The sequence below is a fragment of the Oncorhynchus gorbuscha genome, linkage group LG24 (genome assembly GCF_021184085.1).
Source record: "Oncorhynchus gorbuscha isolate QuinsamMale2020 ecotype Even-year linkage group LG24, OgorEven_v1.0, whole genome shotgun sequence".
Taxonomy (NCBI): Eukaryota; Metazoa; Chordata; class Actinopteri; order Salmoniformes; family Salmonidae; genus Oncorhynchus; species Oncorhynchus gorbuscha.
In genome coordinates this window covers 28,080,725-28,106,173 of record NC_060196.1, presented here as the reverse complement: position 1 = coordinate 28,106,173, position 25,449 = coordinate 28,080,725, and the positions used below count along the sequence as shown (strand labels likewise).

General features: G+C 50.4%; 1 protein-coding gene across 1 annotated transcript in view; it reads right to left on the bottom strand.

The window, feature by feature from the left end:
• The window catches only part of LOC124013140 (microtubule-actin cross-linking factor 1-like), a 308,472-nt gene that overhangs the window by 143,845 nt on the left and 139,178 nt on the right, over positions 1-25,449 (bottom strand).

The window sequence follows — 25,449 nt, the reverse complement described above, 5'->3', positions numbered from 1 at the left end:
CACACACACACACACACACACACACACACACACACACACACACACACACACACACACACACACACACACACCAGGTACAGACACACACACACACAGGTACAGACACACACACACACAGGTACAGACACACACACACACAGGTACAGACACACACACACACAGGTACAGACACACACACACACAGGTACAGACACACACACACACAGGTACAGACACACACACACACAGGTACAGACACACACACACACACACACACACACACACACACACACACACACACACACACACAGGTACAGACACACACACACACACAGGTACAGACACACACACACACACACACACACAGGTACAGACACACACACGCACGTACAGACACACACGCACGTGCACGTACAGACACACACACACGCACGTGCACGTACAGACACACACACACGCACGTGCACGTACAGACACACACACACGCACGTGCACGTACAGACACACGCACGTGCACGTACAGACACACACACACGCACGTGCACGTACAGACACACACACACGCACGTGCACGTACAGACACACACACACGCACGTGCACGTACAGACACACACACACGCACGTGCACGTACAGACACACACACACGCACGTGCACGTACAGACACACACACACGCACGTGCACGTACAGACACACACACACGCACGTGCACGTACAGACACACACACACGCACGTACAGACACACACACACGCACGCGCACGTACAGACACACACACACGCGCACGTACAGACACACACGCACGTACAGACACACACACACACGCACGCGCACGTACAGACACACACACGTGCACGCACGCGCACGTACAGACACACACCCGTGCACGCACGCACACGCGCACACACACGCGCACACACACACGCACGTGCACGCACAGACACACACCCGTGCACGTACAGACACACACACACACCCGTGCACGTACAGACACACCCGTGCACGTACAGACACACCCGTGCACGTACAGACACACCCGTGCACGTACAGACACACCCGTGCACGTACAGACACACCCGTGCACGTACAGACACACCCGTGCACGTACAGACACACCCGTGCACGTACAGACACACCCGTGCACGTACAGACACACACCCGCACGTACAGACACACACCCGCACGTACAGACACACACACGCACGTACAGACACACACACGCACGTACAGACACACACACGCACGTACAGACACACACACGCACGTACACACACGCACACACGCACGTACACACACGCACACACGCACACGTACAGACACACACGCACACGTACAGACGCACACGCACAGACACACACGCACACGCACAGACACACACGCACAGACACACACGCACACGTACAGACACACACGCACACGTACAGACACACACGCACACGTACAGACACACACGCACACGTACAGACACACACGCACACGTACAGACACACACGCACACGTACAGACACACACGCACACGTACAGACACACACGTACAGACACACACGCACACGTACAGACACACACGCACACGTACAGACACACACGCACACGTACAGACACACACGCACACGTACAGACACACACGCACACGTACAGACACACACGCACACGTACAGACACACACGTACAGACAGACACACGCACACGTACAGACAGACACACGCACACGTACAGACAGACACACGCACACGTACAGACAGACACACGCACACGTACAGACAGACACACGCACACGTACAGACAGACACACGCACACGCACAGACAGACACACGCACACGCACAGACACACAGCGAGTCGGCAGAAAAAAATATAGCCACATGCTAGTCGTCATACAAGCTCCTAAACCTGGGAGCCTTTTCTTTGATTCTACTTGTCATCTTTGTTCCTATCCTCCATCTTGTTTGGCCTTTAATCAATAGGCCTTTAGCCAGAGCTGAGTGAAGCCAATCCTCGCTTTTCTTTTTCTCATTCAGTCTCTCATTATTCTTCTTTATGTCTGGCCAGCTCATTAGCCTGTTTTCTCACCACAATATCCCCCTCTCCCTCCCTCCTTCCCTCCCTCTCGCATTCATTTCTTTTTTTCCTGTCTCTCCCCTTCGCTCCGTTCCTCTCCAAAGGTGGCCTTCCAGCCTTCCCTTATCAGTCTGTTACCTCGGCTTGTCTCAGAAACGGCCTTGTTTGGATCAATCAGTCTCTCCCTCACATCAACCAACCTCCCTCCCTCCCTCCCATCAACCTCCCTCCCTCCCTCCCATCAACCTCCCTCAACCCCTCCCTCCCTCCCATCAACCTCCCTCCCTCCCATCAACCTCCCTCCCTCCCATCAACCTCCCTCCCTCCCTCCCATCAACCTCCCTCCCTCCCTCCCATCAACCTCCCTCCCTCCCTCCATCAACCTCCCTCCCTCCATCAACCTCCCTCCCTCCCCCCATCAACCTCCCTCCCTCACATCAACCTCCCTCCCTCACATCAACCTCCCTCCCTCCCATCAACCTCCCTCCCTCACATCAACCTCCCTCCCTCCCTCCCTCACATCAACCTCCCTCCCTCCCTCCCTCACATCAACCTCCCTCCCTCACATCAACCTCCCTCCCTCCCTCCCTCCCATCAACCTCCCTCCCTCCCTCCCTCCCATCAACCTCCCTCCCTCCTCCCTCCCTCCCATCAACCTCCCTCCCTCCCATCAACCTCCCTCCCCCCTCCCTCCCATCAACCTCCCTCCCTCCCTCCCTCCCTCCCATCAACCTCCCTCCCTCCCATCAACCTCCCTCCCTCCCATCAACCTCCCTCCCCCTCCCTCCCATCAACCTCCCTCCCTCCCATCAACCTCCCTCCCTCCCATCAACCTCCCTCCCTCCCATCAACCTCCCTCCCTCACATCAACCTCCCTCCCTCACATCAACCTCCCTCCCCACATCAACCTCCCTCCCTCCCTCCCATCAACCTCCCTCCCTCCCATCAACCTCCCTCCCTCCCTCCCTCCCTCCCATCAACCTCCCTCCCTCCCATCAACCTCCCTCCCCCCTCCCTCCCATCAACCTCCCTCCCTCCCATCAACCTCCCTCCCTCCCATCAACCTCCCTCCCTCCCATCAACCTCCCTCCCTCCCATCAACCTCCCTCCCTCCCATCAACCTCCCTCCCTCCCTCCCATCAACCTCCCTCCCTCCCTCCCTCCCATCAACCTCCCTCCCTCCCTCCCTCCCATCAACCTCCCTCCCTCCCTCCCTCCCATCAACCTCCCTCCCTCCCTCCCTCCCATCAACCTCCCTCCCTCCCTCCCTCCCATCAACCTCCCTCCCTCCCTCCCTCCCATCAACCTCCCTCCCTCCCTCCCTCCCTCCCATCAACCTCCCTCCCTCCCTCCCTCCCATCAACCTCCCTCCCTCCCTCCCTCCCATCAACCTCCCTCCCTCCCTCCCATCAACCTCCCTCCCTCCCTCCCTCCCATCAACCTCCCTCCCTCCCTCCCTCCCATCAACCTCCCTCCCTCCCTCCCTCCCATCAACCTCCCTCCCATCAACCTCCCTCCCTCCCTCCCTCCCATCAACCTCCCTCCCCCTCCCTCCCATCAACCTCCCTCCCTCCCTCCCCTCCCTCCCTCCCATCAACCTCCCTCCCTCCCTCCCATCAACCTCCCTCCCTCCCTCCCATCAACCTCTCCTCCCTCCCTCAACCTCCCTCCCATCAACCTCCCTCCCTCCCTCCCTCCCATCAACCTCCCTCCCTCCCTCCCTCCCATCAACCTCCCTCCCTCCCTCCCTCCCCTCCCTCCCTCCCATCAACCTCCCTCCCTCCCTCCCTCCCATCAACCTCCCTCCCTCCCTCCCTCCCATCAACCTCCCTCCCTCCCTCCCATCAACCTCCCTCCCTCCCTCCCTCCCATCAACCTCCCTCCCTCCCTCCCTCCCATCAACCTCCCTCCCTCCCTCCCTCCCATCAACCTCCCTCCCTCCCTCCCTCCCATCAACCTCCCTCCCTCCCTCCCTCAACCTCCCTCCCTCCCATCAACCTCCCTCCCTCCCTCCCTCCCATCAACCTCCCTCCCTCCCATCAACCTCCCTCCCTCCCTCCCATCAACCTCCCTCCCTCCCTCCCATCAACCTCCCTCCCTCCCTCCCTCCCATCAACCTCCCTCCCTCCCTCCCATCAACCTCCCTCCCTCCCATCAACCTCCCTCCCTCCCATCAACCTCCCTCCCTCCCTCCCATCAACCTCCCTCCCTCCCTCCCTCCCATCAACCTCCCTCCCTCCCTCCCTCCCTCCCATCAACCTCCCTCCCTCCCTCCCTCCCATCAACCTCCCTCCCATCAACCTCCCTCCCTCCCTCCCATCAACCTCCCTCCCATCAACCTCCCTCCCTCCCATCAACCTCCCTCCCTCCCTCCCTCCCTCCCTCCCATCAACCTCCCTCCCTCCCTCCCTCCCTCCCATCAACCTCCCTCCCTCCCATCAACCTCCCTCCCTCCCATCAACCTCCCTCCCTCCCATCAACCTCCCTCCCTCCCTCCCTCCCATCAACCTCCCTCCCTCCCATCAACCTCCCTCCCTCCCTCCCATCAACCTCCCTCCCTCCCTCCCATCAACCTCCCTCCCTCCCTCCCTCCCATCAACCTCCCTCCCTCCCTCCCTCCCATCAACCTCCCTCCCTCCCTCCCTCCCATCAACCTCCCTCCCTCCCTCCCTCCCATCAACCTCCCTCCCTCCCTCCCTCCCATCAACCTCCCTCCCTCCCTCCCTCCCATCAACCTCCCTCCCTCCCATCAACCTCCCTCCCTCCCCTCCCTCCCATCAACCTCCCTCCCTCCCTCCCATCAACCTCCCTCCCTCCCATCAACCTCCCTCCTCCCATCCTCCCATCAACCTCCCTCCCTCCCATCAACCTCCCTCCCTCCCATCAACCTCCCAACCTCCCTCCCTCACATCAACCTCCCAACCTCCCTCCCTCACATCAACCTCCCTCCCTCACATCAACCTCCCTCCCCTCCCTCCCTCACATCAACCTCCCTCCCTCCCTCCCTCACATCAACCTCCCTCCCTCCCTCCCTCACATCAACCTCCCTCCCTCCCTCCCTCACATCAACCTCCCTCCCTCCCTCCCTCACATCAACCTCCCTCCCTCCCTCCCTCACATCAACCTCCCTCCCTCCCTCCCTCACATCAACCTCCCTCCCTCCCTCACATCAACCTCCCTCCCTCCCTCCCTCACATCAACCTCCCTCCCTCCCTCCCTCACATCAACCTCCCTCCCCCTCCCTCCCTCACATCAACCTCCCTCCCTCCCTCTGTTCTGACTGACAAAGGGTGGCTGATGTATTGCTGTATCTGGCAGTGCCTGGTTCTGGTCATCATTATTCCTCCCTCATCCCTTTTTCCCCTCCTTCTCCTTCCCTCATTCCCTGACTGTCTCTCAAGTGCTAATATAGTACAGCATGAAATTCCAGTGAGTGCCAGAAGACTGCAGTAACAGCCAAAAGAGAGGGGAGGGGGGGAGAGGGGGGGGGATGGCTTGGGAACGAGAGAGAGCAAAACCAGGCCTGCGTAAACTAATAAGGCCTTGCATGCTCAAGGAAAGCACATAAACCATACGCACCGACAGCAAACACACACGTGTAACCCAAAACACAGCTCCTCAGTGCCCGTGAGCCTCTCCCAGTAAAGATGATTAAGGCAAGGCCATACACTACAGGGAAACTCCATCACTTGGACTCTGGCTGAGCGCTCAAGTGACAGCCGATAAACAGAGCACGGCCTCGCTCTCCCATTCCACACCAAGGTACTGTACCATCCTGTGTAGCTCAGTTGCCCCCCTGCAACCCATAACCTGTTTTGAATACTGCAGCTGGTGATTGGACTGCAGGCCACATACATTTGAGGTTGCCCAATTGAAATCGTCATACATAATTAGCTGTTGTGTTAATTAGCTGGAGACACCACCTCCTCTTGGACATGCGTGTCATAAATTCTGATCCAGGTATAATGAGTAATATGGTTGCTACGGGTAACACACGGCAGGGATTTCACGCTGTCATAAAAAGGGCACATCGTGTTAATTAGCTGGAGACACCGTGCTTAGGTCAGACACTAACTAACAGACACGCCCACAAACTGCCAATGACCTGCTTCCACTAAGGAGTCATGACAGTGTTCGTGCACACACAGACACGCTCCTTAACGCTCTTGAAAACGGTCTAACCCTAGGATAGGCACATCAAAAGTATGTTCCGTGTGTGTGTGTTCCGACTCCTCCTCTCACAGTCACATGTGATTCTTGAGGATCGGTGCCTTTACACACTCACAGCTTCAGGGACAGAAAGGTAGTGCTATCACCATTGATGAGAATGGCTACAAAAGCAAGCCCCTACTGTACATTGCTATGACACACGAGCCCCCTGGGGGCTCAGAATAGATTGCATTTAAAGAAAGGGGCCTTTGAAGCAGCAGGGTATAGGGAGGGGCGGGGGGATGGATAGAGAGAGAGGGATGGATAGAGAGAGAGGGAAAATGGAGGATAGGCAGGGAGAGAGAGGGATGGATAGAGAGAGGGATGGATAGAGAGAGGGATGGATAGAGAGAGGGATGGATAGAGAGAGAGGGATGGATAGAGAGAGAGGGATGGATAGAGAGAGAGGGATGGATAGAGAGATAGGGAGAAGGAAAATGGAGGATAGGCAGGGAGAGAGAGGGATGGATAGAGAGAGAGGGATGGATAGAGAGAGAGGGATGGATAGAGAGAGAGGGATGGATAGAGAGAGAGGGAGAAGGAAAATGGAGGATAGGCTGGGAGGGATGGATAGAGAGAGAGTGAGAAGGAAAATGGAGGATAGGCTGGGAGAGAGAGATGGATGGACAGAGAGAGGGATGGATAGAGAGAGAGGGATGGATAGAGAGAGAGGGATGGAGAGAGAGGGAGAAGGAAAATGGAGGATAGGCAGGGAGAGAGACGAGGACAGATTCAGATAGCTGATGGGGAGACGGAACGAGACGGACAGAATACACCAAATCCATTAAAAAAAGGGGAGAGAGGATTGGATAGGAACTGTTTGGAATCCCCCATGGGGCTAGATGCAGCAGTATACTGTTGATGAATGCACATCTGAAATCCCTACTTATTCAGATGAGGGTAGGCCAGACATTGCCAAAAAGGAAGGCAGGCAGGCACACACAACACACACAGAATGAAAGCTAGAGAGAGCCAGGACTTGATCGTTTACCTGGCTAAAACGCTTGTAAACGGAGACCGGGCTCTAAGCACCTGCGTGCGTCTTGCGAAATGAGACACGCAGGCCCAAAGAAAACAGAACACCATACCATCACAACATACATAATATACTGGCGGCTGGGTGCTACACATCGGCAGCCATGAAGGGAGTTTCCTGCTTTCAATGTACAGCACTTTGAGCAAGTAAGGTGCTCGGTCAATTAACTACCAATTGAGGGTTATTGTCGGTAACAGTGAACGGGTCACCAACAACTGTCGGGTCAAATACCTACAATATCGTAGGCATAGAAATAGATTTACTAGAACCGACATTACCATTCAAGTTAATGTAATTCTATTCCTATGACAGTAGGTCCTTTATTGAACAGCTTATTGTGATGGAGCTCAAATGAGGCCATTGAATCCCTCCACACACACACACACACACACACACACACACACACACACACACACACACACACACACACACACACACACACACACACACACACACACACACACACACACACACACACACACACACACACACACACACACACACACACACACACACACACACACACACACACACTTCTGTGAGCCGTATGATCTCATACACCAATACATCATTGCAAAATAACAAGCTTCAGTATGCTGTCAGGAACCTTGCTATTTGAGGCAACACACACACACACACAGTCAAAAGTAACAGGGGAAAGAGTGGGTGGTGTGAGGAGAGAATGGGTGATTGAGAAGGAAAAGGGGGAGAGATGCAGAGATGGTCTGTGCTGTGCTGATTAGGCTCTGGGGACAGACCCAGGAAGGATGAGAAGACGCAGAGTGCCTTCTGCAGGGCTGATAATGACCAGGACACAAAACAACACACACAGCGAGAGGGACACAAAAGCACAAACTCTCTCTCTCTCACAAAGATGTGACACTAGTATACAAGACTTAAAAGGGCAACACATTCTTAAATATGCTCTCTCCCCCTGATCCTGGACAAAACCCCAAATACACGTAGACTACATTTCCACGAGTGAGAGTGAGTGAGTGAGTGAATGAGTGAGAAAAAAATGCCCGACCTGAGGGAACTGCTTTGTGGGGACCTGGGGTGGAGATAGAGGACTGTCTGTTGCAGAGTCCAGTCCTTCTCTGGAGCTTTCCCAGTCTCCCTGGGTGGCGCCCCCTGCCTCTGGGGAGGTTAGTGGGAGGTCGCTGGCATAGCCTGAGGACAGAGGGTCCTGTAACGAGGGTCCCTCGACTTTCGTGGTTTCCTGGGTCCCCGTAAGGTTGGTAGTCATACTGGGACCTGAGGTGTCCATATTGTCTCTCCTTTGAGTCAGGCCAACCCTGCCTACCTGGGTGACGCTCCCAATCGCTGGGGAGGTGAGTAGCAGATCGCTGGCATAGCCAAAGGCAAAAGGGTTCTGAATTAATAGCCCCTCTTGGACCTGGGCTGGTTTATCCAGACTAAGTTCCTTGACTTCTGTAGTTTCTTGGGTCCCTATCAGGAAAGCGGTCCTGGCATCCATTTTGGCTCTCCTGCAGTCCTTCTCGGACAGTTGTACTTTGTTTCCAGTCACTGTGCCTTCCTTGACTTTTGTCTTATTGAGACAGGAGGCGGTAATTTCAGCTCTCATGATGTCCTCCTCAGAAAGCTGTACTTTGAGGATGTTCCCAGTCACTGGGGATGCGGCTGGAGGTTCGGCACGCACCTCTACTTCCACCTCGTTGTCATGGTAACTGTCCCCTCTCCAAACTGGGGACCCAAAGTCACTGGGGTAGACTGTCCTTACAACACACAGCAAACCCCCCACCTCACGAATGTGGACCACCCCTTTGCGCTCCTTTTCCGGAGGGGTGTTAAAAGCAGCCCCCAGCGTCCCCGCTACCCCGCCCCCGCCTTCATCCTCTACCTCCTTCTCCTCCTGTTCTCGTTTCTTTTCTCTTTCCCTCTCTTTCTTGGGTCTTTGTATGCAAGGCCTCTCCAGGACCCCTTGTTCTCTCTCCCTGACTTTGCAGACCTGACCCCCGCCAGGTGTGGTGTGCACCTGGGACGGGACAGCTGGGTCAGGGTTGTCTAGGGTGGGGTTGCCACTGGGTTGCCCTTGGCTGCTTGAGGCATCTATGGTACTGCTCGTCCCCCCTTCCTCACTCCCAGCTCCGGGGTAGGACAGCCTTCTCCACACTGGGCTTGGCTCAGGGGACACTTCCAGCACTCTGCTACCACCCAACCCCCCCATGCTGTCACTCGTGGAGTCAGCACAGAGAGCACTGGGCAGCGGCAGTCTGGATTGAGTTTGAGCCTGAGGCACGGTTAAATTGGCGATTTTGGCGCCGACGTCACTCATAGTTTTGAACGACGCGGTGGTTGCCTCCGTGACGGTACCTTTGTCCTCTTCCTCCTCATCCTCTTCCTCTGGTATGTTGCTTATCCTTATGCTTTCCACTTCCGAACCGACCGACGACCCTCCTCTCTGGTGCTTCTTCCCTTTGCGTCTCCGCCGGAAGCGGAGGCGTCGTTTGGGGTTGGGGGACAGTGGGGGGAAGCCGTGTCCTCCCTCCCTAGGAGGCCTCACACAACCCATGGAGCTTCCCATCTCAGATAGACAGTGAATGAAGGAGGGAAGGGAAGAGGCGGCAAAATTAGAAAGCAAAACAGAAGCGCTCTGGTGGACAGGCAGACGAGAGTAGCAGAGACTGACAGACGAATCTGATACCAAGGTGACACCTGCTCTCGGTGTGACGTGTAGCGACAGCCGGTTTAGATCTGGTTACTTGCCAGGAGCATAGAAAAAAAATGAAAGAATGATAGAGCGAGGATGTGGGCTCTCGTCACCTTCTCACCTTCGGGTTCAGTCCACTCGGCCGAGGTGCTTGCTGCAGGCTTGCGTGTCACAGCTCTCGTCTCTCCGTAGGCGCTCCTCTCCCAGTCTTCCCTCCCCCCCTCTTCTCTCTGCAGCTGTTGCCTCACCTCACACAGGCTCAGGAAACAACGCGATCAGCCCTAGCTGCTCTGGCTCGCTCTCCGAGGCCCCCACCTCTATGGGCAGGTCACGGACATCCCAGCACTCACTTCAAGGACAACCGAGGCAGAAACATGTCAGTAGACTCAGCACAGCATAAGAGAAAATCGATTTGGCTCAGGCTTTGGTAGTTCATTCATCCAAGGTTTGGCAGGTGAGAACGTAAGTCAACGTGGCTGATACATACTACATGTTGAATGAGGCTAGGAGACAGTGAGTCAGAGCACTGCAGATGTGTCCAGTTCAGCCAATCAGTCGTTTAACACACACGTCGGACTGTGTTCGAGTAGCCCGTGGGGTCTCCTGCGATGGAATCAGTGCTCTTCTCATCTCATAGCTGCAATTTCTTAGTGTGAGTGGTGCGAGGGAGCTGCAGTGCAGACACACACTCACACAAGCAGTGTGTCCGGCTCAGTGCACATCATACCAGTCGCTCGGCAACAAAAATAAAATAAAAACAACTCAGGTCATCTGCAATTCTGCTCTGTTTCCGCAACCCTGCACACACGCACAGTTTGTTTGCAATTTGTTTTCCCTGTCGTTCCGGTGGTACTGTAATCCAAGTACTTTATCCAGGCTCGCCTCCAAGTACCCAGAATCATATATTATTAATACCTCGCCGCTCCTACGATAATTATATTGCTGTCAGCTCCTTAATGGTCAACAACACTCATAGTAGTAGCCGTGATAGCATTAGCCCTGTAGCAGCTGGTGGTGTCCCATTCCGCTGCGGCAACATGCTACTATCCACTATCCAGATTGGAGGTGGGCGACAGTGGACAGTCAGCCAACACACCGGCAGCGTGTTCACAACCTCAAATCAGAGCCTTGACGACGGCGGCGGCTCAGACTCCTCGCCAACTCCCACGGTCCCACCCCTCCCCCCTGTTCATGGAGTCGCTGTGTCATGTGACGCTTGATTAACTTCAGTTCACACGGTTGTTAACCACAGAGATCTCTTTGTCGTCTTAGTACGGAGGAAAACCTCCTGGGGGTGGGGGGGAGCGTTAGATGAGCGTTGAGTCAACGTTACGGTGCCGAATTGGAAGACTGAGGTGATGAGGGTGACCATGGGACCAGGAAGAGAGGCGATGAGCTACTGAACTGTAGGCGTTACTGCCTTCTTCGACAATCCTTCTTCGACAATCCTTCAAATGACTGCAAATCACGGAAAAGCCGGACAACTCTTGACAGTGGTCCCTGTAGTTTAGACTCTGGTGCTGTACCAGGTTAAAATCCAGAGCACGTCGCGTTAGGGAGTAGAGATCATCCCCTTTAGCTTTCCAGACGTCACGTGGCCTCCCCCCCTGGATAGCAGCCTTCCCCTTATGCTCCCTCCCACAAAGGATTTCTGGGAGAGCGTGCTCGTGGCTGGTGCTATCCAATCACTAACCCCTCAGTCCGTCTCCATCCTGGTCACCGTCTCTCAGCCAGGCAGGCTTTTTCCGGCATCCCTGCTGCAGCCGTCGTTGCGACACTGCTCCAGTATATAAAGCATCCACACTCATCCAGGTCTGTATGTGTTCCCAGTAGGAGTCCACAGGCGTGCACGCAAAGAGGGTCTGGTTGCAGACAACCAAGCAGATAGACAGGCGGTTGGGTTAAACATGCACTTCCATCTCCACTCGTCTCCTCTAGTCTGGTTGATCGAATTAGCAGTGGTGGCTGGGCTGGGCTAAGCTACAGGAGGCTAGGTTGTGAGGGTAGGTCCAGTGTCCCCCAGCTATAGCTGTCCCCCTGACGCGGCCAGTAAACGAGCAGCTGACTGGGTAAAGGCAAAAGGTAGAGGATAAGTCCGGTAGTCTGGAGCTCCTTGGCTGGTTACAGAGAGAGATGGAGGAGGAGAGGGGGATTCGGAGGAAGGGAGAACAAGGTCCCCGTCAGACAGGCATGGTCGGATTGATCCAATTTATACGGTGCTCCCGGGAGAGAAGGGAAACGTGTGTGCGTATGCAGCCGAGGAGAGAGCAAGAGCGCGTCTGTGTGTGCCGACAGGGCTTGGCCATCCTCTGATCAGCTGTGGGTGTGTGTATGAATCCTCTGTGTGCGCATTTGAGTCGAGGCCTGTAGGTCCAAGGAAAGCCAGGAGACACAGTAACAGCAGGCAGCCTGTATTCCTCTCCCTCTCTCTCGCTGGCTTCTCTCGTTTGTTCTCTCCTTGGCTCGCAGGCAACGACAGAGGGAAACGCTTTATCTTCAGGCTTGCTTGCAGCTTCACTGCTCTAGCCCTCTCCTGCTCTCTTTCCCTCCCTCCCTTCTCATCCTATCAGCTTCCTCGTCACTCCCTCCCTCTCTGTGGCACTCTCTGTGAGCTCAGAGCACTTGTTATGACATTCGCACTTAGAGCACAAACAATATGTTTTTTTGGGGATACGGATTCCGATTTTTGGGGGGTACAAAGCTCACCGATACGATATATCCGTCAATGGAGTGTTTCATAGCAGGGAAATTGAAGTGACAGTTTTCCACACAGTTGTCAGAAATTGTCATCCAAACGAGCAATTGTCCAAGAAATATGCTTCAGATGTTAATTTGTTAAATTGTGACAATGACATCATGATAAATGGCCTCAAATGTTCAGAACAGCATGAGATTTCATTTTTTTCATCCTATTTATTGAATATCAGTGAAATTGTGGTCCGATACAGATTTTTTTTTAAATCGGTAAAAATGCCAGGTGAACCGATTTTATCAGTTGCACACACACACACACACACAGAGAATCAGATTGAGGTGCTGCTACAGAGGAAGATCTGAATTGTTGCATCTCTGCAATACCGAGATCACCTCAATCTGATTCTCTGCCTCTCCACACCTCACCCCATCTATCCTTCCCCTGGTGAAATAGAGGACAAAAAGGAGGGGAAGGAGGATAGATATCAGGGGTAAGGAGGGAATGTTAAGTATTAAAGCAAGTGAGGGGGTGGGGATGAAGGAGTTTATGAAAAAGATCAAGAGGGATGAGAGATTAAAAATATAAAAAAACAGGCTGTAATGGCAGAGAAACAGAGAAACAGAGAAACAGACAGAGACACACAGAGACACAGAGAGAAGCAGAGAGAAACACAGAGAGAAACAGAAACACACAGAGAAGCAGAGAGAAACAGAGAAACACAGAGAGAAACAGACAGAGACACACAGAGAGACACAGAGAGAAGCAGACCGAGAGACAGAGACAGAGCGACACAGAGAGACACAGAGAGAAACAGAGAAACACAGAGAGAAACAGACAGAGACACAGAAAGAAGCAGAGAGAAGCAGAGAGAAACAGAGAGAAACAGAGAAACACAGAGAGAAACAGAGAGAAACAGAGAAACACAGAGAGAAACAGATAGACACACAGAGACACACAGAGAGAAGCAGAGAGAAACAGAGAAACACAGAGAGAAACAGACAGAGAAACAGAGAGACAGAGAGAAGCAGACAGAGAGACAGAGACAGAGCGACACAGAGAGACACAGAGAGAAACAGAGAAACACAGAGAGAAACAGACAGAGAAACACAGAGAAGCAGAGAGAAACAGACAGAGACACACAGAGAAACACAGAGAAGCAGAGAGAAACAGACAGAGAGAGACAGAAATGCAAAAGAGCCTTTGCGCCAGTTCAGGATCCACCACTGTCACCGATGGGCCTTTTCAAACACACAGGCTTCAAGACGTGACAACCTCGTCTCCCACATAAACACAACCCTGATGCAGTACGGTCACGTGGTTGGTTATAGCCTTTACACTGTACTCTCACACCCCTTAAGACACTCAATAGCTCACTGTGTGTGTGGGTGGGTGGTGGACTGTACGAGCACACAACAAAAACACACATCCCACATCAAGAACCCCCCCCCCCACACACACACACACACACACACACACACGGCTTTGGATAGCAGCTTAGAGGTCTACCCACAGACCAAAAAGAAATACCAACATAAACAATGCAGACTATTCTCCAGTGATGACAGATGGGCTACATGAGTCTCATTCACAGTGGAAACCAGTAATAAGGTCCCCGAGGCCTTCCCCATGGATATGATAGAACGGGCTGAACTCAGGCACTCCCCTGAGGGATCCTACACTGTACTGGACCAGCTCCATTAGGGATAATCATCAAGTCTAGCGCCAATGAGAGTATTTTACCAGATAATTATTTCCGTCACAACATATTTGGCATTCAGAGAGAATATAGGTTGCGTACAAGAGCAGATTTGAGGTCAGTTTTGATGTTTCACCTCTAAATGACGGCGGTTAGGAGATATATAGGGTAAGCTGGTCCTAGATTTGTGCTTTGGTAGCACTTTCTAATTTGAGCTTTCGCATAAGCAGGTCAGAGCTGGGTCTTGATGTATTTTGTATTAAAAAGGTTCTTCAGGGGAGGAATTACAGAAGCACAAATTAAAGACCCAGGCCAGAGTGGATTAGCCAATCGCACGCAGCCACAGTTTAGGAAGAGTCAGGGATTGTGAGAGGCTGTGTAGTAGGCTGAGAGCATTGTTAGTGTGCCAGGTCATCTATGATGCTGGGATAAATGGGGACCCCTAGTGGTGAAAGTGAGGCGCTGCAGCCAGACTTGCACCACTGTTGCATCAGGGTAGATGTAAGCCTACTGAATTCACATAGTACTCAGTGGCATGGATGCGAAGCAAAGCCTGGCTTCCCAAAATATTTGACCAATAGAATTGGCTAAATAATTTCTCTGTGTTTTCATCATTTTCCATAAATTCACAAGTGGCTGAATCTCACGGGAGAAATGGTCCGAGCGAGGGAACCAGCGCCCTTCTGTCTCAGTATGTGTAGCCCACGTATCTGATGTTGTCTGGACAAAAAGAGTATCACATGTTGCCGCCGTAACATTTGATTGATTGATTCCAGCAAGAATTTGGCCTCCGTTGATAAAAAAAATAAAATAAAGAGAGAGAAGATAATTAGACAATCAGCATTGAGCCAAGCTCAACTTTGGGTTGTCCTGGTACAGCATTGCAAGGAACTTAGGCTAGCAGTAATCATTTTAGCTTGGTACCCTATGACAAGAAAAACTAGAAGTTTACTGTATGACAGAGCCATAGACCGTTTTGCCAACATAAAAGAGAGGATTGCATTGGCGTTTAACTTGTCTACAAGTAGGGTGAGTCAACATTTGTTGTTTTACTAGCACACACACACACACACACACACACACACACACACACACACACACACACACACACACACACACACACACACACACACACACACACACACACACACACACACACACACACACACACACACACACACACACACACACACCAGTACCATGGACAGACATGATATTTAGCGACATTGATTGTACTAAATAGTTTTTGGTATCTTTAGGTTTGTTTTCAGTGTATTAAACTAAGCATATGTATCCCTGTTGATTTGATGATGTTTAAATGGTGCTGGAAGAGCGGAGGCAGTGCTCCTGTTGCCTTTGTGCTGACTTGCGGTAACGCCGTGGTTCTGAATCAGTAGTCGTTTCGTAAACTCTAGAAAACATGAACTTGCTTGACCCCGCTGCAGACGATTACTGTTTGTTACGTGCAATATTTGATTTGTGGACAGACGTTGCCCTCTGGCTTTGTGAGGAAACAAAACGGAGGTGTACAGGAGTTGAATTTATTCCGCCACTGTGTAATATTTCTGTTGTCACGGCCATACTGTATACAGTGGGGTATGAACGACTGGGTAATTGAGCAAACCACACAATTATCACAGCATTGGTTGTCATGTGACATTTTGTACTGGCTTTCTCACTGATTTTACCCACGCACCGCTATAAAACCCTCTTAGGCATCACCCCCCCATCTGCGATATCAACCCGTTCTACCAGTCACATTCTATTAAAAGGTCCCCAGAGCGCACACACGCCCCTGGGTCGCTCCTCTTTTCAGTTCGCTGCAGCTAGCGGCTGGAACGAGTTGCAACAAACACTCAAACTGGACAGTTTAATCTCCATCTCTTCATTCAAAGACACAATCATGGACACTGACAGTTGGGACTGCTTTGTGTGATGTATTGTTGTCTCTACCTCCTTGCCCTAAGTGCCGTTGTCTGTGCCCAATAATGTTTGTGCCATGTTTTGTGCTGCTACCATGATGTGCTGCTACCATGTTGTTGTCATGTTGTGTTGCTGCCTTGCTATGTTGTCTTAAGTCGCTCTTTAAATAGTGTTGTGTTTGTCTCTCTTGTCGTGATGTGTGTTTTGGACCTATATTTTTATTATCATTTATTTTTAATCCCAGCTCCCATCCCCGCAGGAGGCCTTTTGACTTGCCTAGTTAAATTTAAAAATAAATAAATAAATAAATAAATATATATATATATATATATACACACACATACACAAAAAATACTGACGCGCTATACATTTAACGCTATACAATCTCTGAAATACAGAAATGTAATTTACATAAGTATTCACACCAGTCAATACTTTGTAGAAGCACTTTTGTCTGTGATTACAGCTTTGCGTCATCTTGGGTATGTCTGTATCAGCTTTGCACATCTGGATTTGGGGATTTTCTCCCATTCTTCCTTGCAGACTTTTTTCAAGCTCTGTTAAGTTAGATGGGGAGTGGCAGTGAACAGCAATCTTCAAGTCTTTCCACAGATTTCCAATGGGATTCAAGTCTGGGCTTTGGCTGGGCCACTCAAGGTCTTTCACATTCTTGTTCTGAAGCATTCCAGCGTTGATTTGGATGTACGCTTGGAGTCACTGTCCTGTTGGAACGCATATCTTCACCACAATCGAAGGTCGTTTGCACTCTGAAGCAGGTTCTCATCAAGGACTTGCCTGCATTTGGCGTCATTCATCGTTCCCTCCATCTTCCTGCCACTGAAAACCATCTCCATAGCATGAATGCTAACACCACCATGCTTCACGGTAGAGATGGTGTTAGACAGGTGATGAGCTGTGCCTGGTTTTCTCCAGACATAGCGCTTTGCATTCAGGCCAAAGAGTTCAATTTTTGTCTCATCGGATAGCCAGTTCTAGGTAGTTCCAGATTTTATCCACTTGCCAATGAAGGAAACTTTCAACACTCTAGAAATAGTCTGATACCCTTTCCCTAGACATATGCCTCATCACAATTCTATCTCAGAGATCTACAGACAGTTCCTTTGACTTCATGGTATAGTTCATTGCTCTGACATGCGCTGTCAACTGTGGGACCTCATTATAGACAGGTGTGTTTCTTTCTAAATCATGTGGCCAACTCAGTTGTTTGGACAGGTGGACTACAATTAAGTGGTGGTGACAACTCGAGGATGATCAAGAAGACATTGGATCCATCGGAGCTCAATTTGGAATGTCATAGCATAGTGATTACTTATGCAAATGAGACGTTCCTGGATTTACATGAGCAAAAATGTCTACAAATATTGGGGTATTGTGAAAATATATTTAACCCATTTTGAATTCAGGCTGTAACACAACAACATGTGAAATAAGTCGAGGGTATGAACACTTTCTGAAGGCAATGCAATTACCAAGTAGAGACACCTGGCGGATATGTCTGCCTTGAGGGCAGGAGCAGGGCCGAGGATCTCTACAACTGGGTTGAAGTGGCCGGTGTTGACTGCTGAGATAGCAACTCGTCGAGCCTGCAGTCAGAGAGAACGTTTCTGCTGACATGACCTGCCTTTGGAAATATGAAGAACTGGTCTTAACTAGGCATGACAGAGTGTGGAGTCATAGGCCTGTGGTTCTACCCCTGACAACATAGTGTATAGTCCAATGACAATCACACGTTATTTTACTGGCAGTAATTGAACCTTAGGGGGACGGCTTTCTGGAATGACCTCACTCCCGGGCCATGCAGTGCTTTCTAACCAAACATCTGATATGAACTACTAACACCAAACCCTATATCCTGGCCCATAATCATTACAATAAATGAACATGTGCTTTCTAACATGGCATCTTGTGACTACCAAATAAATTGCCGCTCCTTGCAAATCCCCGGTCATAATATGTGCTGTTCAGACTTTTTACATAGTTTATTTTGACATGTACTACCGCGGTCTACGTTGATGTACTCGTCTGAATATTTAGTTTTTTTTTTGTATTTTGTGTTATTGTTAAATTATAATAACAAATAAAAATATGTTCATATAGGATTGGTTAGATTTTTTGTTAAGAAATTCAGTCATGGATGAAATTGAGAATTACTGACACAAGAAAGGAGATTCTAATCACTCTCTATAAAACTGTTGATATGTCCGACCTTTCCCTTGACAGCGACCCGGACGATCTGCATTGACCCTTTTCTTGCACCAACTATTTTGACTCATCACATACGCTGCCGTTACTGTTTATTATCGATCCTGTTGCCGGGTCACTTTATCCCTACACACAGTGCCTTCACATTTGATTGGTGTTGCAAAGTGGGATTCAAATGGATTTAATTGTCTTTTTTTTGTGTGTCAACAATCTACACAAAATACTCTGAAGACAAAGTGGAAGAAAATGTTGAATTAAAAAAATATATATATTAAAACACAAGTGCATTAACTAAAAGTTTTTACAGAAGTATTCAGCTCCCTGAGTCAATACAGAAACACCTTTAGAAACGATTAGAGCTGCGAGTCTTCTGGGGTATGTCTCCAAGAGCTGTGCACATCTGGACTGTGCAATATTTGCCCATTATTCTTTTTAAAATTCTTCAAGCTATATCAAGATGTTGTGGGGATCATGAAATAGACAGAAATTTTCAAAACTTGCCAAGCAGATTTTAGTCAAAACTGTAACTTGGCAACTCAGGAACATTCACAGTCATCTTGGTAAGCAACTCCAGAAAATATTTGGCCTTGTGTTGTAGGTTACTGTCTTTCTTTTAAGGTTAATTCCTCTCGTGGTCTCTGGTGTAACGCAAACTGAAGCAGGACTTTGCCTGTGCTCCATCCCATGTCTTTTCATCCTGAAAAACTCCCCAGTATTTGTCGATGACAAACATACCCATACCGTGCTTTTACACCTGCATTGTTTGCTGTTTGGGGTTTTAGGCTGGGTTTCTGTACAGCACTTTGAGATATCAGCTGATGTACGAAGGGCTATATAAATACATTTGATTTGATTTGATTTGATGATGCAGCCACCACTATGCTTGAAAATAAAGAGGCAGTTACTCAGTGATTTGTTGGATTTGCTACAAAACATAAGGCTTTGCATTTAAGCCCAAAAGTGTAATTCCTTTTCAGTGTTTTGTTTCTTTTCACTATTACTTTAGTACCTTGTTGCATAAAAGATGCATGTTTTGAAATATTTTAATTCTGTATATTTGTATTCTTCTTTTCACTCTGTCATTTAGGTCACTATTGTAGAGACACAAACATGTTGCTGATCCATCCTCAGTTTTCTACCATCACAGCCATTGACCTCTGTAGCGGTTTTAAAATCCCCAATGGCCTCATGGTGACATCCCTACGCAGTTTCCTTCCTGTCCTGCTGCTCAGTTCAGAAGGACGACTGAATCTTTGATGTTCTGGGTGGTTTAGTACATCACCCACAGCATAATTATTAACTTGACCATAATTAAAGAGATATATAATGTCTGATTTGTTATTTTTAACCATCTACCAATCACTGCCCTTCTTTATGAGGCCTTCAAAAGGCTCCCTGGTCATTGTAGTTGAATCTGTGCTTGATTGAGGGACCTTACAGATGTTGTATGCACGAGGGACCTTAGATGTTGTATGCACGAGGGACCTTACAGATGTTTTATGCACGAGGGACCTTACAGATGTTGTATGCACGAGGGACCTTACAGATGTTGTATACACGAGCGACGTTACAGATGTTGTATGCATGAGGGACCTTACAGATGTTGTATGCACGAGGGACCTTACAGATGTTGTATGCACGAGGGACCTTACAGATGTTGTATACACGAGCGACGTTACAGATGTTGTATGCACGAGGGACCTTACAGATGTTGTATGCACGAGGGACCTTACAGATGTTGTATGCACGAGGGACCTTACAGATGTTGTATGCACGAGGGACCTTACAGATGTTGTATGCACGAGGGACCTTACAGATGTTGTATGTATGAGGGACCTTACAGATGTTGTATGCATGAGGGACCTTACAGATGTTGTATGCATGAGGGACCTTACAGATGTTGTATGTATGAGGGACCTTACAGATGTTGTATGCATGAGGGACCTTACAGATGTTGTATGCATGAGGGACCTTACAGATGTTGTATGCATGAGGGACCTTACAGATGTTGTATGCATGAGGGACCTTACAGATGTTGTATGTATGAGGGACCTTACAGATGTTGTATGTATGAGGGACAGGGTGAAGGGTTTGTCATAAAACAATGATGTCAACCACTATTATTCACACAGGGTGAGTCCATATAACTTATTATGTGCCTTGTTAAGCCAAACTCATTTAGGCTTGCCTAAACAAAGAGGCTGAATACTTATGTACTAACTATATTTTATACCGTACAAAAATGTAAACGCAACATGTAAAGTGTTGGTCCAATATTTCATGAGCTGAAATAAAATATCACAGGAATTTTCCATTTGCACAAAAAGGATATTTCACTCAACAAAGAAATTACATCCCTGTTAGTGAACATTTCTCCTTTGCCAAGATAATCCATCCACCTGACTGACAGGTGTGTATTAACAGCATGATTGTTACACAGGTGCACCTAGTGCTGGGGGAAATTAAGCCACCCTAAAATGTGCCGTTTTGTCACAAAACACAATGCATGCTGACTGCAGGAATGTCCACCAGCGATGTTGCCAGATAATGTAATGTTCATTTCTCTGCCAAAAGCCGCCTCCAACATCCAACCGGCCTCAAAACCAGACCACATGTAACCACACCAGCCCAGGACCTTCAGCCCAGCAAACACACCAGACATATCACCCCCTGAGCATGTTTGGGATGCTCTGGATCGACAGCATGTTCCAGTTCCCGACAATATCCAGCAACCATTGAAGAGGACTGGGACAACGTTCCATAAAGCCACAATCAACCGCCTGATCAACTCTACATGAAGTAGATGTGTCACACTGCATGAGGCAAATGGGGGTCACACCAGATACTGACTGGTTTTCTGATCCACGCCCCTACCTTTTTTTAAAGGTTTCTGTGACAAACAGATGCATATCTGTATTCCCAGACATGAGACATTCATAGATTAGTGCATTTATTTTAATTCACTGATTTCATTTTATGAAGTGTATTTCAGTAAAATCTTTGAAAATGTTGTATGTTGTGTTTATATTTTTGTTCAGTGTAGTTACGAATTTTGTATTAATCTTGAAAAAAATAGGATTTTTCTTCCACTTACGAGTATTTAGTGTAGATTGTTGACAATTTTACATATACATATATATCCATTTTAATCCCACTTTGTAACGTAATAAAATGTGAAGAAATCCAAGGGGTCTGAATACTTTTGCAAGGCACTTTACATATCTACCTCAATTATCTCCGTACTAAGTTATCATTTCTCATTGTGTATTTATTCCTCAAGTTACTATTTTTCAATTATTTCTCCCTGCATTGCTGGGAAGGGCCCTAAAGTAAGCATTTCACCGTTAGTCTACTCCTGTTGTTTATGAAGCATTTCACCGTTAGTCTACTCCTGTTGTTTATGAAGCATTTCACCGTTAGTCTACTCCTGTTGTTTATGAAGCATTTCACCGTTAGTCTACTCCTGTTGTTTATGAAGCATTTCACCGTTAGTCTACTCCTGTTGTTTATGAAGCATTTCACCGTTAGTCTACTCCTGTTGTTTATGAAGCATATGACAAATAAAATGATTTAATTGATCCTCAACTGCAACCCGTAAACCCCACTGCTCTACACTTCCATCTTCTCTCTCATTTCCTCCTCTTCTTTCTCTTTCAGTGCACCAGTAGTTTTCAGCCCCCATTCAGTCCATCAGTGCTGGGTCTCTACTCCCCTCCCTCCCTCCCTCTACTCCCCTCCCTCCCTCCCTCTACTCCCCTCCCTCCCTCCCTCCCTCTACTCCCCTCCCTCCCTCCCTCCCTCTACTCTCCCCCTCCCTCCCTCTACTCCCCTCCCTCCCTCCCTCTACTCTCCCCCTCCCTCCCTCTACTCTCCCCCCCCTCCCTCCCTCTACTCTCCCCCTCCCTCCCTCTACTCTCCCCCTCCCTCCCTCTACTCTTCCCCCTCCCTCCCTCTACTCTTCCCCCTCCCTCCCTCTACTCTTCCCCCCTCCCTCCCTCTACTCTTCCCTCCCTCCCTCCCTCCCTCTACTCTTCCCTCCCTCCCTCCCTCCCTCTACTCTTCCCTCCCTCCCTCCCTCCCTCTACTCCCCTCCCTCCCTCCCTCTACTCCCCTCCCTCCCTCCCTCCCTCTACTCCCCTCCCTCCCTCCCTCTACTCTCCCCCTCCCTCCCTCTACTCTCCCCCTCCCTCCCTCTACTCTTCCCCCTCCCTCCCTCTACTCTTCCCCCTCCCTCCCTCTACTCTTCCCCCTCCCTCCCTCTACTCTTCCCCCTCCCTCCCTCTACTCTTCCCTTCCCCCTCCCTCCCTCCCTCTACTCTTCCCTCCCTCCCTCCCTCCCTCCCTCTACTCTTCCCTCCCTCTACTCTTCCCTCCCTCCCTCCCTCCCTCTACTCCCCTCCCTCCCTCTACTCCCCTCCCTCCCTCTACTCTTCCCTCCCTCCCTCTACTCTTCCCTCCCTCCCTCTACTCCCCTCCCTCCCTCTACTCCCCTCCCTCCCTCCCTCTACTCTTCCCTCCCTCCCTCCCTCTACTCCCCCCTCCCTCCCTCCCTCTACTCTTCCCTCCCTCCCTCCCTCTACTCTTCCCTCCCTCCCTCCCTCTACTCTTCCCTCCCTCCCTCCCTCTACTCTTTCCCTCCCTCCCTCCCTCCCTCCCTCCCTCCCTCCCTCCCTCTACTCTTCCCTCCCTCCCTCCCTCCCTCTACTCTTCCCTCCCTCCCTCCCTCTACTCCCCTCCCTCCCTCCCTCTACTCCCCTCCCTCCCCCTCCCTCTACTCCCCTCCCTCCCTCCCTCTACTCCCCTCCCTCCCTCCCTCTACTCCCCTCCCTCCCTCCCTCTACTCCCCTCCCTCCCTCCCTCTACTCCCCTCCCTCCCTCTACTCCCCCCCTCCCTCCCTCTACTCCCCTCCCTCCCTCTACTCCCCTCCCTCCCTCTACTCCCCTCCCTCCCTCTACTCCCCTCCCTCCCTCTACTCTCCTCCCTCCCTCTACTCTCCTCCCTCCCTCTACTCTCCTCCCTCACACCCACCCTCCCCTCTCCTTCCTCCAGGCTCACACCGTTCTGCTGAATCATGCTCATTGAAGTGGCTGTGTAGTCATGCGACGTGTCTCCTTGGCAACCGGCTTGCCAGTGTCACCTTGAGGTTATTTAATCATAATCGCTCTATTCTGCCCACAGCACATCCAGGTGGTCGTTCATGGGAAGTGTGATTGTAAACCTAATAATACATGTGGGTACCTGAACTGTCAAAATACAGGACTTTGCCAAAATGGCGCTCTCATTTCTTTTTCAAACTTTTATAGTGAAGTTTGACCCCCCCAACTAAACATTTCCTTTTTTTTGGGAGGATCTTTGATTTGTGTCAAGGATGCAGGAAGGGTAGGGTTCGCTTGACTGATTCATGTCCAAACATCGTTGTTTTACCCCTGGGTTCTTGAGGCCAGCTGTGTGTGTGTGTGTGTGTGTGTGTGTGTGTGTGTGTGTGTGTGTGTGTGTGTGTGTGTGTGTGTGTGTGTGTGTGTGTGTGTGTGTGTGTGTGTGTGTGTGTGTGTGTGTGTGTGTGTGTGTGTGTGTGTGTGTGTGTGTGTGTGTGTGTGTGTGTGTGTGTGTGTGTGTGTGTGTGTGTGTGTGTGTGTGTGTGTGTGTGTGTGTGTGTGTGTGTTCCTCTATGGTGCCAGTGCTTTAGAACATGTCCTGACCTACTGCAATGCCCTGCCTGGTGGCTATTTTCCACAACAGCACAAGGACATACCAAGGAAAACTATGCGACACACACAGCCACTCCACTCAAGCTTTTAAAACACTACTACTAGTATCTTCACAGATACACACACAACCATAGGAGGCTTCCCTAAAGCCATCTCTGTCTCCACAACAAGCAGGTTGGAACAACATCTACACTACTACTAGTGTCTTCACAGATACACACACAACCATAGGAGGCTTCCCTAAAGCCATCTCTGTCTCCACAACAAGCAGGTTGGAACAACATCTACACTACTACTAGTGTCTTCACAGATACACACACAACCATAGGAGGCTTCCCTAAAGCCATCTCTGTCTCCACAACAAGCAGGTTGGAACAACATCTACAAACATAGCAACAGCTCCAGTAGAAACTCCCACACTGACAAGACACATTAAAAGACTTCTAAACCTAGTCTGCGTCTGGAAACGGAACTAACTAGCTGCCGCACACAGAGCCTCTGAGCCAACCCTGGTACTCCCAGCCACCCAATGACAGCAGAGGACAAGTCTGAGAGAACACACACAGAGAGACAGAGCCTCTGAGTCAACCCTGGTACTCCCAGCCACCCAATGACAGCAGAGGACAAGTCTGAGAGAACACACACACACACACACACACACAGAGAGACAGAGCCTCTGAGCCAACCCTGGTACTCCCAGCCACCCAATGACAGCAGAGGACAAGTCTGAGAGAACACACACACACACAGAGAGACAGAGCCTCTGAGCCAACCCTGGTACTCCCAGCCACCAAATGACAGCAGAGGACAAGTCTGAGAGAACACACACACACAGAGAGACAGAGCCTCTGAGCCAACCCTGGTACTCCCAGCCACCCAATGACAGCAGAGGACAAGTCTGAGAGAACACACACACACACAGAGAGACAGAGCCTCTGAGCCAACCCTGGTACTCCCAGCCACCCAATGACAGCAGAGGACAAGTCTGAGAGAACACACACACACAGAGAGACAGAGCCTCTGAGCCAACCCTGGTACTCCCAGCCACCCAATGACAGCAGAGGACAAGTCTGAGAGAACACACACACACACACACACAGAGACAGAGCCTCTGAGCCAACCCTGGTACTCCCAGCCACCCAATGACAGCAGAGGACAAGTCTGAGAGAACACACACACACACAGAGAGAGACAGAGCCTCTGAGCCAACCCTGGTACTCCCAGCAACCCAATATGACAGCAGAGGACAA